Genomic DNA, 16,584 nt, shown 5'->3' with positions numbered 1-16,584 from the left:
AACATACCTACTCTAGTGTTATTTTAAACCCATGAGCACAAACCTCAGTGAATCCTTAATGCTACAGACAATCACATTATATACCTCTCATCAATGTATCCTTCCACTCAACTAGATAAGAGATATTTTTTTCCTCTCTCTTTAAACCCATGTCATTTTCGTTAATCTCACCCTCAGTTGAGAACTGAATTAATTTTCTTGAGCTACACAACAAGATACATAGACTGGGTGGCTTAAACAACAGAAATTTATTTCTCACCATTCTGGAGGCTGGGAAGTGTAAGATCAAGGTGGCGGTATGGTATGTTACATTCTGAGGCTGCTTCTCTTGACTTGTAGGTGGCCACCATCTCCCTGTATGCTCATGTGACCTTTTACTTGTCTGTGTGTGAGGAGAGAGAAAACTTTTATAAGGCCACCAATCCTATCATATTAAGACTCACCCTTGTGACCTCATTTAACTTTAATTACCTCCCAAAGACCCCATCTTCAAATACCATCACATTGGGAGCCAAGTAAGGCTTCAACATATGAATTGTGGGGGCGGGAGGAACACAAACATTCAGTTTGATCCGAATTTCGATGAGGAAATAGAAACACAAACTTACACAATCTCTTCTACCCACTAAGCAGCATCTATACCCCTCACTCTTCCTCCTAGTCTGTTACCAGAGATGAAGTGTCTATGCTCTTATCTAATGTCAGTGCCTACACTTGTGCACTGAACCTTATATTCTCTTACATATTCAAGGATATGGTATCAGATCAGCTATTCTGTGTTCTCAATCTTATGCAATCAATTTTTTTATATCAGTTCATTTCCAACAGGGTACAAACATGCTGCATATTTTCCCATTTTAAGAAAACCAACTCTTGACCACACAACCCTGACATTTACCACATTCTTTGTCTTTTGCAGCAAATCTTTCTGTATGTACCTATATTCACTGTCTCCATTTCTCTCTTCCTTTCTTTCTGTTTCCTCTAATATGGTTTTTGACCATACCATTTCACTGAAATTGCTCTCATAAAGGTCTCCAAAGTCCTCCACATGTCTAAATCCAGTGGTCAATTTGTCCTTACTTACTTGATCTTTACCTTTCCAAACTATTCACACCATTTGGCCCAGATGATCATTCCTTTCTCCTGAACACATTTCCTTTACTTGGCTTCCAGGATACCAAAATCTTTTTGTTTACTTCCTACATCACTTGTGGCTTGCAAATGGTATCTTTTGCTAGTTTGTCATCTTCTGTCTAACCTCTCTATGTTGGATTTCTCCATGCATCTGTCCTTGACCTTTTCCTTTTCTACCTGGAGCCATATACTCTCATGGATTAAAATGCCATCCATTTGCTAACTTCCCATATTTGTAGCTCTAGTCCAGATCTCTCTCCCGAACTTCAGAAACATGCATCCAGCTGTCAATTTGACATCTTCATTTGCATGTCCTTTAAGTAGCTTGTACTAAACATGCTCTAAATCATGTCAAAGTGCCCTCCATAGTACTTAATAACAATTCCAAGTCTCCATTCTCTCAAGCCAAGAATACTTGATGCCATTTTGACTTTTTCCCTTCTCTCACATCCCACATCAAATGTACAGGGAAATTTTATAGACTTAATGTTCAAAATATAACCATAATTTCTACCACATCCACTGCTTCCAGTCTGCACTTTGCAATCATTCTTTGTTACCTGGATTACTGCCATAGATTCCCCAAAAGTCTTCCTACTTAGACCTTGCTAGTCATTTACACTCTATTCTCAATTCAGAAGCCACGGGAATTCCTTTAAAACCAAAGTCAGATCATGTTATTCTTCTATTCAAAACCCGGCAATGGTTTCCCATAACCTGGAACAGAAAAACATAGTCTTTACAATCTCCTAGAAGGCCCTATTATCTCTCTGAACTCATATCTCCCCTGATCCCTTCCTGGTCACTTGCAGTCATTGTTGTTCATCAAAGACAATAGGCTGCTTTAGCCTTAGGTCATTGACTCTACCTATACCCACTGCCTGGACCATTCTTCCCGAATATTCACTTGCCTAAATCCTTCAACTACTTCAACCCTTTCTTCAATATCACCTGCTAAGGACATCCGTCCTAACTATCTTACGTAGTTTTGAATCTTGACAACCCCTTCCCCATAACACTCACAATCCCTTATCCTACTCTATGTTTTTCTTTATCCATCAACATTTTTCCCCTTCTAACATACCAAATAATTTACTTATGTGTGTCTATGACATGTTTTACTAACTTGATAGCCTTGTCATTTAGTGACTATTTCCTTCTGCTAGTGTGTACATTCTACAAGGTAGGGATTTTTGTCTTGTTCAACAATATCCGCAAAAGCCTAGAGCAGTGCCTGGCACATCCTAGACACTCAAAAAATAATTTCTGGGAGGATAAATTAATATTGAAATAGCATAAATTAATAGACTAAAAAATGCAAAACTGGTGTGGCTGACTAAAGAAAACTAACTGGGGATTTCAATAAATTAGAGGTTTAGCAATGTGAAGGTTTAACACAGGAGAGACGAAATCAGAGAACTCCCCATTTACAGAGCAACTATGAAGTAAAATGGGCTCAGCCGGAAATATGGATAAAATCTGCAATTCCAAAGTCTCACATCTTGTCCAAATAACAGGTTGTCATGCAACCTCAGCCAACCGAGCACTTAGCCAAATGATAATAATAATAATAATAATAATAAGCTTGGAAACAGACTCTAAAATCTCCTGAAACGGCATAAATGATTCCCCACTGGTTAACCATTTTTAACATTTATAGTTTTAAAAGTAGTTATTAGGGCTTCCCTGGTAGCACAGTGGTTGAGAGTCCGCCTGCCGATGCAGGGGACACGGGTTCATGCCCCGGTCCAGGAAGATCCCACATGCCGCAGAGCGGCTGGGCCCGTAAGCCATGGCCGCTGAGCCTGTGCGTCCGGAGCCTGTGCACCGCAACGGGAGAGGCCACAACAGTGAGAGGCCCGCGTACCGCAAAAAATAATAATAATAATAAAATAAATAAATAAATAAAAGTAGGTATTAAATGACAAAATTAACCTAGCGCACAATAGTTATAATTCTGTCTTAAGTAATAATTTTCATATATTTTATGGTTATGTAACTTTTAAGATCATTTTGCTTATTTCAGGAGTAAATTAGCTTGTAATTTCAATTTAAAATGTTTACGTGAGTAATTGTTTTAGACTCATAATTTTAACTTTAAATTCCACTTGGTTTACCAAAAATTTAGACCTTAAAAAATTAGACTCTTCCAATGCATAAGTTTAACTTATTACCCTTCCAACAATTATTTTGGTACATAGGAATTTTATTTTTATTTTGGGTGAGTAAAATAATGCCCCCAAACTGAGAATCAAATACAGGAAAATTATAAATTATTTTTAAATATTAAAATATTTTGAATTACTTTGTAAAATTGGCTTTAATGTGATCATTAAAATCTATTTGATTTATCAGGAGAATGATGAGATAAGTAGTTGAACTTAAAAGCTTGATGATGTGGGCTTCCCTGGTGGCGCAGTGGTTGAGGTTCCGCCTACCGATGCAAGGCACACGGGTTCGTGCCCCGCTCCAGGAAGATCCCACATCCCGCGAAGCGGCTGGGCCTGTGAGCCATGGCCGCTGAGCCTGCGCATCCAGAGCCTGTGCTCTGCAACGGGAGAGGCCACAACAGTGAGAGGCCCGCGTACCGCAAAAGCTTGATGATGAATAAGAGCTTTAGAGCTTCTCATTTGAAATGTAATAAATAGATACTAATTTTAAAAATAAAGTAGTTCTAAAAACAATAAAAATAAAGCAGTTCTGAACTAATCTTTCCTGTGCTTCAAAATATGCACACTTTATGAAAAAGCTCACATTGTTATAAATGAGTTAAACAAAAAGTTGTTGGAGTAATGTTATTTTGAATAAAGAAGAAGAGGAATAGTGAGAATGAGAGGCCAGTATTGGGTGAAGAAAGTGAACCCCAGTATGGAAATGGAGTCAACATTATTTGTACCACATATACTCAGCCCAACAATTTCAGCTGTAAGCTACCATGGACAGTTGCCCTATATATTGTCAACAGTTCACCTCAAGTGCCAGCCATATCTCCACTATGCTGCTCAGGAATTTTTTGCAAAGTCATAGGACTTTGCTATAAAACTAAAACAAAAATATAGACTATGACACAGCCAGGGACCACCCTCAACTAATTGGAAGATGTGAATTAGTTGCTAAATGTCTCCTCAACCTCCTATTCATCCTTGGGATAAATCTTTAGAGGCTCCAATATGGCAGTAATCAACAAAGCTGCCATTTCCTTCTACCATGTCTTACTTTCTTCTGCCTCCTGGGATCACCTTTCAAATAAACTACTTGTCCTAAGTCCTGTCTCAGGCTCTGCCTGGGATGAAATGCAAAGGTAAGACAGTATATAGAGATACTCTCAAGAAGACTTCCACTTCTAACCAAGCTGAAGGAACAGTGACTGGATTTACACGCCTAGTTGACACAACCAAAAACTGAACAAGAAACAAGAGTTTTCAAGATATTAAACATCAGACAATGAAGACAGTGATCCCTAATGTATGAGAAATAAATGAAGTGAGACGTACAGTCACCCTAGTTTACAAAATTCAATCTATGTGGCCCTCTTACTGCATCTCACCTGTCCTCAGAGCCACAACCCCTCAAAATTCCCCAGGTGTGTTCCCTAATAACATGGAACATTTGTTTTTCACAATAAAATTTATGTTATTTAGGAAATTACCAATAAATGCCTGAAATGTTCTATAATAATTTTCTAGATGTTTCTTCGTATATCCATCCAGTTGTATGATTGTTCAGCCATGAGAATGGGATTCTTCCATTGATAGCATTTTTGTTTCCTTACCTGCAGCTTTTGGAGGGGAATTCTCAGTAATTTTGTTAATACCTAATCAATAACATTTACTGAGCCCTTATCATCTTCCAGGCCCTTTGTAGTAGTACTTCCAAGTATTTTGTAGATATTAATCCCCCTTGAAAGAGATGACATTATTTTCATTTTCTAGAATGTAATACCAAGAGACAGAGAGGTTAAGCTAAAACGGGATTCAAATCTGGGGAGTCTGGATCCAGAGGCCACACTTAAAACTGTAACACAGATTGATTCATTGAATCCCTTCAAAACCATGGCTCTAATAACCAGTAACAGTCATATATCCTCACTCCTTCCCCCCAGATCTCCTTATTTAGATGCCTCTTCTAAAGCAATTAGGATGAAGGACACATTATTTTGTTTTTTCCTGTGGTCTCAGGGAAAATATTTTCTTCTTTCAGGTCCTAATAATACTGAAGTTGTTCTCTGACACTTTTAAAGGTTGTTTTTTCTTTGTTTTTAGTTTTGTGTTTATTTGAAACATTTTTTTATTTCTTTTTGATAGATGTCCTTCTGCTATTGTTCTGTCAATGAAATTCCTAAAGGAAAAGAACTCTGGTCATAATATTTCTTTCATGATTGGGGGAGGAGACACTCTGAATTTATAATTATTTCTTTCAGAATTTTTCTCTCTCTCCATCCATGTGGTTACTTCAGCATCTCCAAGTCCTCTGTGCTTTAATGTATAAATAAAATGACTCAGGTCCAATAAGAGGGGTTGGTTAGGGGGTAAATTTCACCTGATTATCTATAGCTTCCAACTCAGACCCCTGACTCTCCTGATTTCCCCAACTCACTTTAACTTTTCTCTAACAACAGTACCTTCCCTTCACCCTGCGATTACCTGATGTCATACACAGTCACTTTTAATCTTGATTTCTGGCAAACATCACTCTCATGAGGCAGTTTTGAGAAACTGACTTTTATTGAAGATTCAGGGAGTAACACTAGAGCTTAAAGTTACAAAGATTCCTCACTTATAGGATTTCTCCTAGGCTTCGATGTGTCAATGTGAGCTGTGTGTTGGGTGGGGAGAAGGTCTTGTGTTAATAATACTGCTTAGTACATAATTGAGATACTCCTTCTGAGTTTCTTTACCTGGAAGTTTCTGCCATGTGGTCACTGTGTTTAGACCTCAAGAAATTCTAGGGCAATGCCTGATACATGGTGGGTCTGTAATAATTCTTGGACGAAACTAAAAACATCATGAATGAATAAGTAAATAAATAAACTGAAGGAAGAATCTGAGTTTCCTGCAGCCCACTTCTGTTTTAGATTTATAGGTTCCCTTTAAGAACTGTGATTTTTATGTATGAAAACTATGATCATTTTCCTGTAAGATAACTGTTCCATTTCTCTGTAGTTTGAAAAACAGATGGACTTTCATTGCAGAGTGGAAGCATCATACTTCCAATTGGCAATTATCTCACCCTCCATTTAGGGTAAATATGAGTTGGAATAGAAGATACTTAGCTATGGAAAAGCAAGAATGTGAACTATTTAAGTATGGAAGGGAAAGTAATAACTTCCACAAACTGAGATGCAGAGAACAGAACACACTCTGTCTCTCAAGTCCTCTGTGGAATTGGATGGCTGGGACTATTAGTGCGATAAGAGGAGACTCAAGCCCACAGGGAAGTCTCTGCTGGTCATGAAGTTAATTGGTAGCATCTACTTACAATAGCCAGGATAATTACTGATGTATTTTTCACAGAATCATGAAGTCATTTCCAGCTCTACTTGTTTTTCTCCTCATAAGAGAAGTGTAGAGATATGACTCCAATTGTTAATGTTACTAATTAAGCATAGGCAGCTAATGTGCAGACTTACCCTTGTTTATATCAACATTTGTAAGCAACGTGGATAGATCTCAACCCCTTACAAGTTCTTCTTATTAGAGAGGAAAAAATAATAAAAGTTTTAGCATCATATTTTCTATTCCAATCACAATAAACATTCACTATGACACCCAACTTTTAGGCCAACTGTGTATAATAAAATATGTATTTCATGAAAGAAAGGAGACTATGGCACATCTTGAGGATGTCTCACCTATTTAAGTATCTTTTATGGTTACGTGTGCACAAATATTGTTAAAGCCTGAAAAGAATGCACACTATGTCAGGCCCTCCTCTTCCATTTGACAGAGGACCAATAGAAGCTTAGGGAAAAGGGATAAATCTCAGCTAACTTCATCCATAGTATACTCTACATTCTGTATTCACATTGTAAAAACAGCTATAGGAGAAGGGCAAATTCTAACAGAAGTTTGAAGAAGATTAAAAAATACAAATTACTAAAAAATTCCTAAAACATCAACTTTCTATAAAGCTTCAATGAAGCAATCTATGAGAGTAACTTTTTCTATGAAGGTACTCCCATAGATTAATGAGGAAAAGAGGTAGTATAAGCATGGATAGTCTCCAGATTTTTCTGGCATTGAGAGCCCCATAAACCCAACTTCCTGACAATTACTGTTGAACCCTGTAGGAAAGAGAGTTCCCAATTTCTTTTAAAGTTTGAAGACATTGAACCTGGAAAGAGAAGGTAAATTGGTTATGCTTTCCTTAATGGTCAAGATAATCCATATTGATGATAAATCAATATTGTGTCCAATTGATTTGGTTGGTTACATGATTGATGATGATAGATAGATAGACAGATCTCAATGAGAAAATCCAAAAAAAGATGTAAGGAAGATGTTGGCCAACTTGGACTTAATGTGATAAAACTGTCAAATAGAATCTTAGTTTAATTCATAAAATCATGTAAACATTTACAAAGACTGTTTACAATGTACAATCTGGCAATTGTGATACTACACCCCTCACTATATCCATGTTAAATTTCTTAGCATCCATATTTGACTCCACCAGGGCACCTCGATGGGAATCCAAACCAGCAATTACTGATGTTATTAAAAGCTAACTGGCTTTCCCAAATATATTTTTCTTGATCAAAATAAAGTCATGGAGAGAGTACTCCATTATGTGGAAGATTCGGAAGGGCAGAAGTGTATCTTCCATTTGGGAGAATCATTTTGGATAAAATATATCCATACCTTATATTCAGGTATACGTTATAGTTATGAACCCCCAAAAACTGTTTTGGCACCTATTCTTTGGAGAACCTTTTGTTTGGAACCATGGGACAAAGTGAGCCATGCTACCAAAAGCATTTAAACGCAAGTGAATATGTTACTATATAAAAAATAGATAATCAATTAAGGACCTACTGCATAGGACAGAGATCTCTACTCAATATTCTGTAATGACCTATATGGGAAAAGAATTGGAAAAAGAATAGATATAGGTATATGTATATATATATAACTAACTCACTTTTCTGTCCACCTGAAACTAATATAATATTGTAAATCAACTGTACTCCAATATAAAATAAATTTTAAAAAATAAATTATATACCTACACACATTAAGAAAAAGGCAAGTGGAAGAAATAACCATGACGTGTTAGGTAACTTGATAATGTCTGCATTTTAAGATTTATTGAGTCATCATATTCAATATAAATTGGAAGAGTCAGAGCCTAGGGGTAGGAAAAGCAATTGAAACCAAAATGCATTGGTCCAAGATGAATCGTATGAAATTCTAGACTACGATAGTGAAGGGAAAGGAAAAAGAAAGAACTGAATTTAATTTAAAGTGTAAAAGCAGCAATAATTAGGTAACTTATTGGGAATACATAGAGCAAACGAGCAAAAGGCTAACAGGTGTCTGATTTTTCTAGTCTGAGACATTGACATAGCTGCTGTTTTTAATATGAATGAAGGAAACTTGTGTAATAACCTATTAGCACCTCCAATAAGAGCTGTGAATTGATTGTTGAGTTCTGTCACCTCCTGGGAAAAATTAATCCATTCATAGTGAAAAATTGAGAGGAAGAGATATAAAGAGACTCAATTATTTTTCTGTGAAAATAATTGTGCAAAAATTTGAGCTCTAAAAGAAATTTTATTTACTCAGGTTTTTCTAGGTATAATTTACATTTAGTAAAATTCACCTTTTTTAGATATTCAGTTCAAAAAGTTTTGTACATACCTCCAGCAAAATTGAAATATAATTTCCATTTTTCCAAAATGTTTCTTTATACCACTTTGTAATCAATCTTTTTTCCCCATCCGATTTCTGTCTCTATAGTTCTGCCTTTTCTAAACGGTCATATAAATGAAATAATACACCAATTTTTGTGCATTTTTCTCTTAGTGTAGTGCTTTTGACCTGCATAATGCTGTTGCATGTATTAGTATTTTTTCCTCTTATTGTACTATATAAGTACACCATAATTTGTTTATTTGTTTATCTACCAAGTAGTTGATGGATATTTGCCCTATTTCCATTTTTTGGTATTTATGAAAAGAGCTACTATAAACATTCATGCATAGAAATTTTTACAGACATATGTTATGTTTTTTGTTTTTTGAGTAAATACCTAGGAGTGATATGCTGGATCAAATGATAAAGATATGTTTGACTTATCAGAAACCACAAAATTATTTTCTAAAATGATTTAAATATTTCAGAAACCTAATTCTAAAACCTAAAACTATACAATTTCCAAAAGAGAACATGGGAGAGAATCTTTATAATTTTAGGTTAGGCAAAGATTTTTTAGATAGAAGAGGAAGAGCACCAATCATTAAAAAATTATAAATTAGAGTTAGTCAAAAATAAACTTTTTGTCTTTGAAGGACACTGTTAAGAAAATGGAAAGATAAGCTACAGACTGGGAAAAAATATTTGCAAAACACATACTGATAAAGGATATGTATCCAGACTGTACGAAGAAATCTCATAACTCAATAATAAAACAGCCTGATAAAACTTGGGCAAAATATTTGAATAAATACTCACCAGAGAAAATATATAGATGGAAAATTGGAACATGTAAAGATGTAAAGATTTTCAACATTATTAGTTATTAGGGAAATACAAATTAAAACCATAATTAAATACCACTATATAAATTTTAGAATGCCTATTTTTTTAAGTTTTTATTTTATATTGGAGTATAGTTGATTAACAATGTTGTGTTAGTTTTAGGTGTACAGAAAAGTTATTCAGTTATACATATACATGTATCCACTCTTTTTCAAATTCTTTTCCCATTTAGGTTATTACAGAGTATTGACCAGAGTTCCTTGTGCTATATAGTAGGTCCTTGTTGGTTATCTATTTTAAATATAGTAGTGTGTATATGTCAATCCCAATCTCCCAGTTTATCCCTCCCCCACCTTCCCTCCTAGTAACCATAAATTCATTCTCTAATTCTGTGAATCTCTTTCTGTTCTATAAATAAGTTCATTTTTATCATTGTTTTAAGGTTCCACATATAATTAATATTATATAATATTTGTCTATGTAAGTGATATCATATGATATCAGTCTCTGTCTGACTGACTTCACTTAGTATGATAATCTCCAGGTCCATCCATGTTGCTGCAAATGGCATTATTTCATTCTTTTTAATGACTAATATATATGTATATATATACCACATCTTCTTTATAGATATAGATATATATTCTATATAGATATATATATATTCTATCTAGAATAGATATATATATTCTATCTATATATACACATGTATATATTCTTTTTAATGGCTGAGTTATATATATATATATATATATATATCACATCTTCTTTATCCATTTCTCTGTCTATGGACATTTAGGTTGCTTCTATGTCTTGACTATTGTAAACAGTGCTGCAGTGAACATTGAGGTACATGTATCCTTTCAAACCATGGTTTTCTCTGGATATATGCCCAGGAGTGGGATTGCTGGATCATATAGTAGCTCTATTTTTAGTTTCTTAAGGAACCTCCATACTATTCTCCATAGTGGCTGTATCAATTGACATTCCCACCAGCAGTGTAAGAGTGTTCCCTTTTCTCCACATTCTCTCTAGCATTTATTGTTTGTAGACTTTTTGATGATGGCCATAGAATGTAGATGGAGATGAAGGGCAACTAGAATGTTTATAAAGCTTGACCTCTTTATATTTTGTTTCTAACAGTGGATTGATACTTGTGATAGAATTGTCTTCATTTGAGAGATAGGATCTTTTCCTCTATAATATTACTCAGGAACAGTCTTTTAGAAACAAGCAGATGAAATTCTCCCATTTTTAGCAGTCTTGTTTGGAATAAAACACTTTTCTGAAGACATTGATAATAGTTGGAAATCAAGTTCCCCCTAACTACTGTATATAATAAATATATTCAGCTTGAAAGAGAAATGGAGACAGAGACAGAGAGAGACAGACAGAAAAAGAAAGAGGAAGTAGGAAGAGAGGCAGGCAGAGAGGAAAGCAGTAAATGAGAGAGAGACAGAGAAAAATAGATTACATCCTAGCCAAGATGCTAACATTGGGATTTTGAACCTGTGGTCCTGAACCCTCAAAATACAAAAGGGAAAATTTAAAGTTTTAAAACTCTGTCACTGTTATAGATTATCTTATATCCAGAATGATACCATTTGAGATTTACTATTTTTCAATTATCTTTTCTACATCAGATCTTTGGGATACAGATATTTAGTGTCTGTCTCTACTCAATGCATTGAGTAATAATTGCATGCTCAAAAAGGCAAGTTAAGGCCTCTTTATTGTATGGATATCAAACCCTGAAATCACTAAATTAAGAGTTCTGATTAAAAGACTCCTTTTCTATATACTTAACCCTCATCAAAATAAACGCTTCTGCCTGAACTGAATTTGGCAAGAGCTGTTTGGTCAGTTATATAACCCTCCATTTGCTTTGCCTACATATGTCCTACTGACACTCACTGCCAGGCTAAGCAGAATTTAGATCAGGAATTTGCAGAGTCAGTATAAAAAAGCAGCAAGTGAGCAGCAGGTTCAGCTTCTGGTAAAGACCCAGGTCACAGGGGTGGGCCGGGTCAGCCAGGGGTCAAGGAAATACAGAGCCAAGTGGGGCAGATGCCAATTTCCAAGGTAAAGAGCTGGAGCCAAGAAGCCATCCAGAGCCCAGGAAGCCTCCACAATGACACAAGGCAGGCAACAGTTTCTAGAGAGATCGAATTCTGCAGGATTCTCCAGGAAACCTTTATACATTAACATGTCTAAACAAATTCCTATTCTCTAACATTGTAAATATATTATGTTCACTCTAAAACCCTGGGCTTACTGTGGATCTTTCTGCTGTTGCTTTGGTTGTTTATAATGATTATGTTCTCCATTAATGAACACAAATATGGAGAAATAATTTTATTATAATTTTATATCTTCATTGTGCCTTTTTTCAACCAGATAATTGCAAGCTCTTTATATTCATGTAATATTTACTTTCGCTTGTCTATCCTGGCCACATTGGTATATTGCAAGATTAGATACTTGATAAAACATTTTTTGACTAAATGTTTTCACTCATATTTAGACAGGTAATTTTATATAGGAAAACAGAGGTGTATTAGGAGACAGTTTAAATTCCAGCATTTTCTCAGCATAGCTTGAGATTTTATTTAAATTTTATGAACCTCGGTTGCCACATCTGCAAAATATAGCTAAATAAATATAGCTACCTGAACATAGGAGATTAAACCAACATATTATCTCATAGCCATAAAAATTGAATAGACATTTTGGAAGAATAGGAGAGTTCTACATTGGTTTTTGAAGGAATTGAATTCTCAGTCCTGAATCTTCCAATATGGAGCTGTAGGAAATATAGAAAGCATTTATATATAAGTGCATTTCCAGAGACTGAAAAAAGAAGGCTTCAGAACAAACAGAGCCATTAATCCCACCCATATCAATGAGCTGCATAATAAATTGTTCTCCATCACTGTGGAACCACAGATCTTGGACATAATTTATGTTAACTCTATGACTTACATTAATATTGTCAAACCATAACCTGATGTATGAGACTTTAGAATGTCCTAGAAAGAAATTCCTGGAAGAAGGAGATCATATAGAAAAATCAAATTAATTGTTACAGGAACCCAATTTCACATCTCAGTTTTGTGATGACATGTTGATCTAGATACATATCTTCTTTTCTAGGTACTTTTTTAATAGTACATGTAAGAAAAATGAAGGGAAAGAAATAAAGACATTATACAAGAGACATGTACTATCAATGGAAAAATATGGAAAATTCCTTGACATCAAGTGGATAACACTCATTATGGAACTCAAGCAGAGGAAAGTTATCCTAAGGAATAAGTGTAATATATTTTTCAACAAAATAACCCAAAATTTAGGGTTGAAAGAGGAAGTGACAGGGAGGCCATGTGGAAAACTGTAGAGAAATTTCAAGAGTTCTGTCCTCCCTAGCCATATCTGACTGTAGCATTTACAACATGTTTGGATTTGGCTTGGAAGGGTCACTAAGAAAAGAGGAAATTTTGCCAAAGCAGACTTTGATTGGTGTTAGGAGAGGGAGAAAAGATACATAGTTCTCCAGCTAACTTCCAGCCACAATGCACATGCAGGATAAAATGATTAAACACAGCCATAAGATCTCCAGAAACTGTAATATTTACAGTAAATCTTTTCCTACACTCTTACCACTGGCAACTAAAATTCAGGCTAGAAACTAATACTTCTAATATCCCATCAGAAGATGGAAGTTTGGTGGGTTTAGAAAGTAGAAACCAGGAAGCAAACCACAGAACCTTAACAACTCTACCACAGCCAGGAAAAGAATGGCTTCTCAAGGCATTGGTGTCTGATTTTTCCATAGTGAAGAAAATCAAAACAAATAAAAACAAAACAAAAAACCTAAAGTGCTGATATAGCTTAAAAAATGTGCCTTGGAGCAATGCAAATTGATTTTGTAACAGAAAGAAAAGGTAGCCCATCTACCTGGTGACAGAGCAACATAGACTCTTAACTCAGTGCTTTATCAAGGAAGTCCACACCAGCTGCAATATAAGGATCTATGCCATCAATTCAAAAAATAGGCACTATTATTGGATAATGTGACATTGGAGGACTCTTATATACTGAAAAGAAGCTCAAACAAAGACAATAAGTTCACTTTCTCTAATGAAAACAGGTTAATATAGAAAAGCAGAGGGAATATTAGTATTCACAGTAGAAACTGACAACATATTGCATTGCATCCATAAATCAAGAGCAAGATATTATCACAAATAAATCAAAAACGGAATCAAAGGAATTTAAAACCATAAGTGCTGAAATGTTAAAACATTCAGTCTAAGCAGAGAAATACATAATGGATATAGAAATTTCCTTCTTCTATTTTTTTTTGAACATCTTTATTGGAGTATAATTGTTTTACAATGGTGTGTTAATTTCTGCTTTATAACAAATGAATCAGCTATACATATACATATATCCCCATATCTCTTCACTCTTGCAACTCCCTCCCTCCTACCTTCCCTATACGACCCCTCTAGGTGGTCACAAAGCACGGAGCTGATCTCCCTGTACTACGCAGCTGCTTCTCACTAGCTATTGGTTTTACGTTTGGTAGTGTATATATGTCCATGCCACTCTCTCACTTTGTCCCAGCTTACCCGTCCCCCACCCCCACCATGTCCTCAAGTTCATTCTCTAGTAGGTCTGCATCCTGCCCCTAGGTTCTTCATGATCTTTTTTTTTTTTTTTTTTTAGATTCCATATATATGTGCTAGCATACTGTATTTGTTTTTCTCTTTCTGACTTACTTCACTTTGTATGACAGACTCTAGGTCCATCCACCTCACTACAAATAACTCAATTTCATTTCTTTTTATGGTTGAGTAATATTCCATTATATATATGTGCCACATCTTCTTTTTTTTTTTTTTTTTTTTTTTTTGCGGTATGCAGGCCTCTCACTGTTGTGGTCTCTCCCATTGTGGAGCACAGGCTCCGGACACGCAGGCTCAGCGGCCATGGCTCATGGGCCCAGCTGCTTCGTGGCATGTGAGATCTCCCTGGACCGGGACACGAACCTGTGTCCCCTGCATCAGCAGGCAGACTCTCAACCACTGTGCCACCAGGGAAGCCCCACGCCACATCTTCTTTATCCATTCATCTGTCGATGGACACTTAGGTTGCTTCCATGTCCTGGCTATTGTAAATAGAGCTGCAATGAAGATTGTACATGACTCTTTTTGAATTATGGTTTTCTCTGGGTATATGCCCAGTAGTGAAATTGCTGGGTCATATGGTAGTTCTATTTTTAGTTTTTTAAGGAACCTCCATACTGTTCTCCATAGTGGCTCTATCAATTTACATAAGGAGACAAAAGAACTGTATGCAGAAAACTATAAGACACTGATGAAAGAAATTAAAGATGATACAAATAGATGGAGAGTTATACCATGTTCTTGGATTGGAAGAATCAACATTGTGAAAATGACTATACTACCCAAAGCAATCTACAGATTCAAAGCAATCCCTATCAAACTACCACTGGCATTTTTCACAGAACTAGAAGAAAAAATTTCACAATTTGTATGAAAACACAAAAGACCCCGAATAGCCAAAGTAATCTTGTGTAAGAAAAATGGAGCTGGAGGAATCAGGCTCCCTGACTTCAGACTATACTACAAAGCTACAAAGCTATCAAGACAGTATGGTACAAAAACAGAAATATAGATCAATGGAACAGGATAGAAAGCCCAGAGATAAACCCATGCACATATGGTCACCTTATTTTTGATAAAGGATGAAAGAATATACAATGGAGAAAAGACAGTCTCTTCAATAAGTGGTGCTGGGAAAAGTGGACAGCTACATGTAAAAGAATGAAATTAGAACACTCCCTAACACCATACACAAAAATGAACTCAAAATGGATTTCCTTCTTCTTGAATAGAGTGTGAGTCTCTCATTCTATGAAAAACCTATCCCACTACATGTTTTCTGTAGTCAATCTCCCCAGAAATGTTAAATGACAGGAACAGTAAAAAAAAAAAGAAATATTTTAATTAAGTATAATAGATTTTAAAGTCTGATTTTTAAAAATACTAAGAAAATAGCAACCTTCTTGCAACCATTCCCAAGAATATATAGATGAGAAAAATATATATAAATTAGAAAAAAGTAATCATAGAGACAAAGAGGGTTAAAATGTTGTAGAGGAATAAAGTATAACATTATACCAATAAATTTATAAATACAAATATATTATTGGAAAAATAAATAACTAACATCACCTAACAAAATACTATTGAGAAAGCCTACAAAAACCAATAAGAAAAGCACCTGACTCATAACTTTATAGGGAGGTTTGGGCAAAGGGTCAAGTTTTTATTTTACTCCAGAGCATAGAAAACATGAGACCCTTCAAACATTTTTTATGAAGCTGTTATAACTCTAATGTTCAATGAACAAAGATGGCGTAAAAACTATGATACATCAACATCACATACATATACATGATTTATTAATATCTTAAAGGTATTAGTTCATAAAATCCAACAGAAGTAAAATAATACTTTACCAAGTTCATTTGTTCCAGGAAGATAAGAGTAGTACAATATTGAGAAATCTAGTGATGTAATTTATTGTGTTACACATTAATGGAGAATGCTAAAATAAGGCATTTAACAAAATTAAGCATTCATTACTAATCAACACCTACACTTATCATTTCTATTATTAATTGATGTTCAATAAGCCCTTGTCAGTGCAATTTGTT

Source organism: Globicephala melas, chromosome 3, assembly GCF_963455315.2.
Source record: "Globicephala melas chromosome 3, mGloMel1.2, whole genome shotgun sequence".
In the NCBI taxonomy this organism is placed as follows: Eukaryota; Metazoa; Chordata; class Mammalia; order Artiodactyla; family Delphinidae; genus Globicephala; species Globicephala melas.
The sequence above is the reverse complement of the archived record's forward strand: the minus strand, read 5'-3'. Positions refer to the sequence as shown.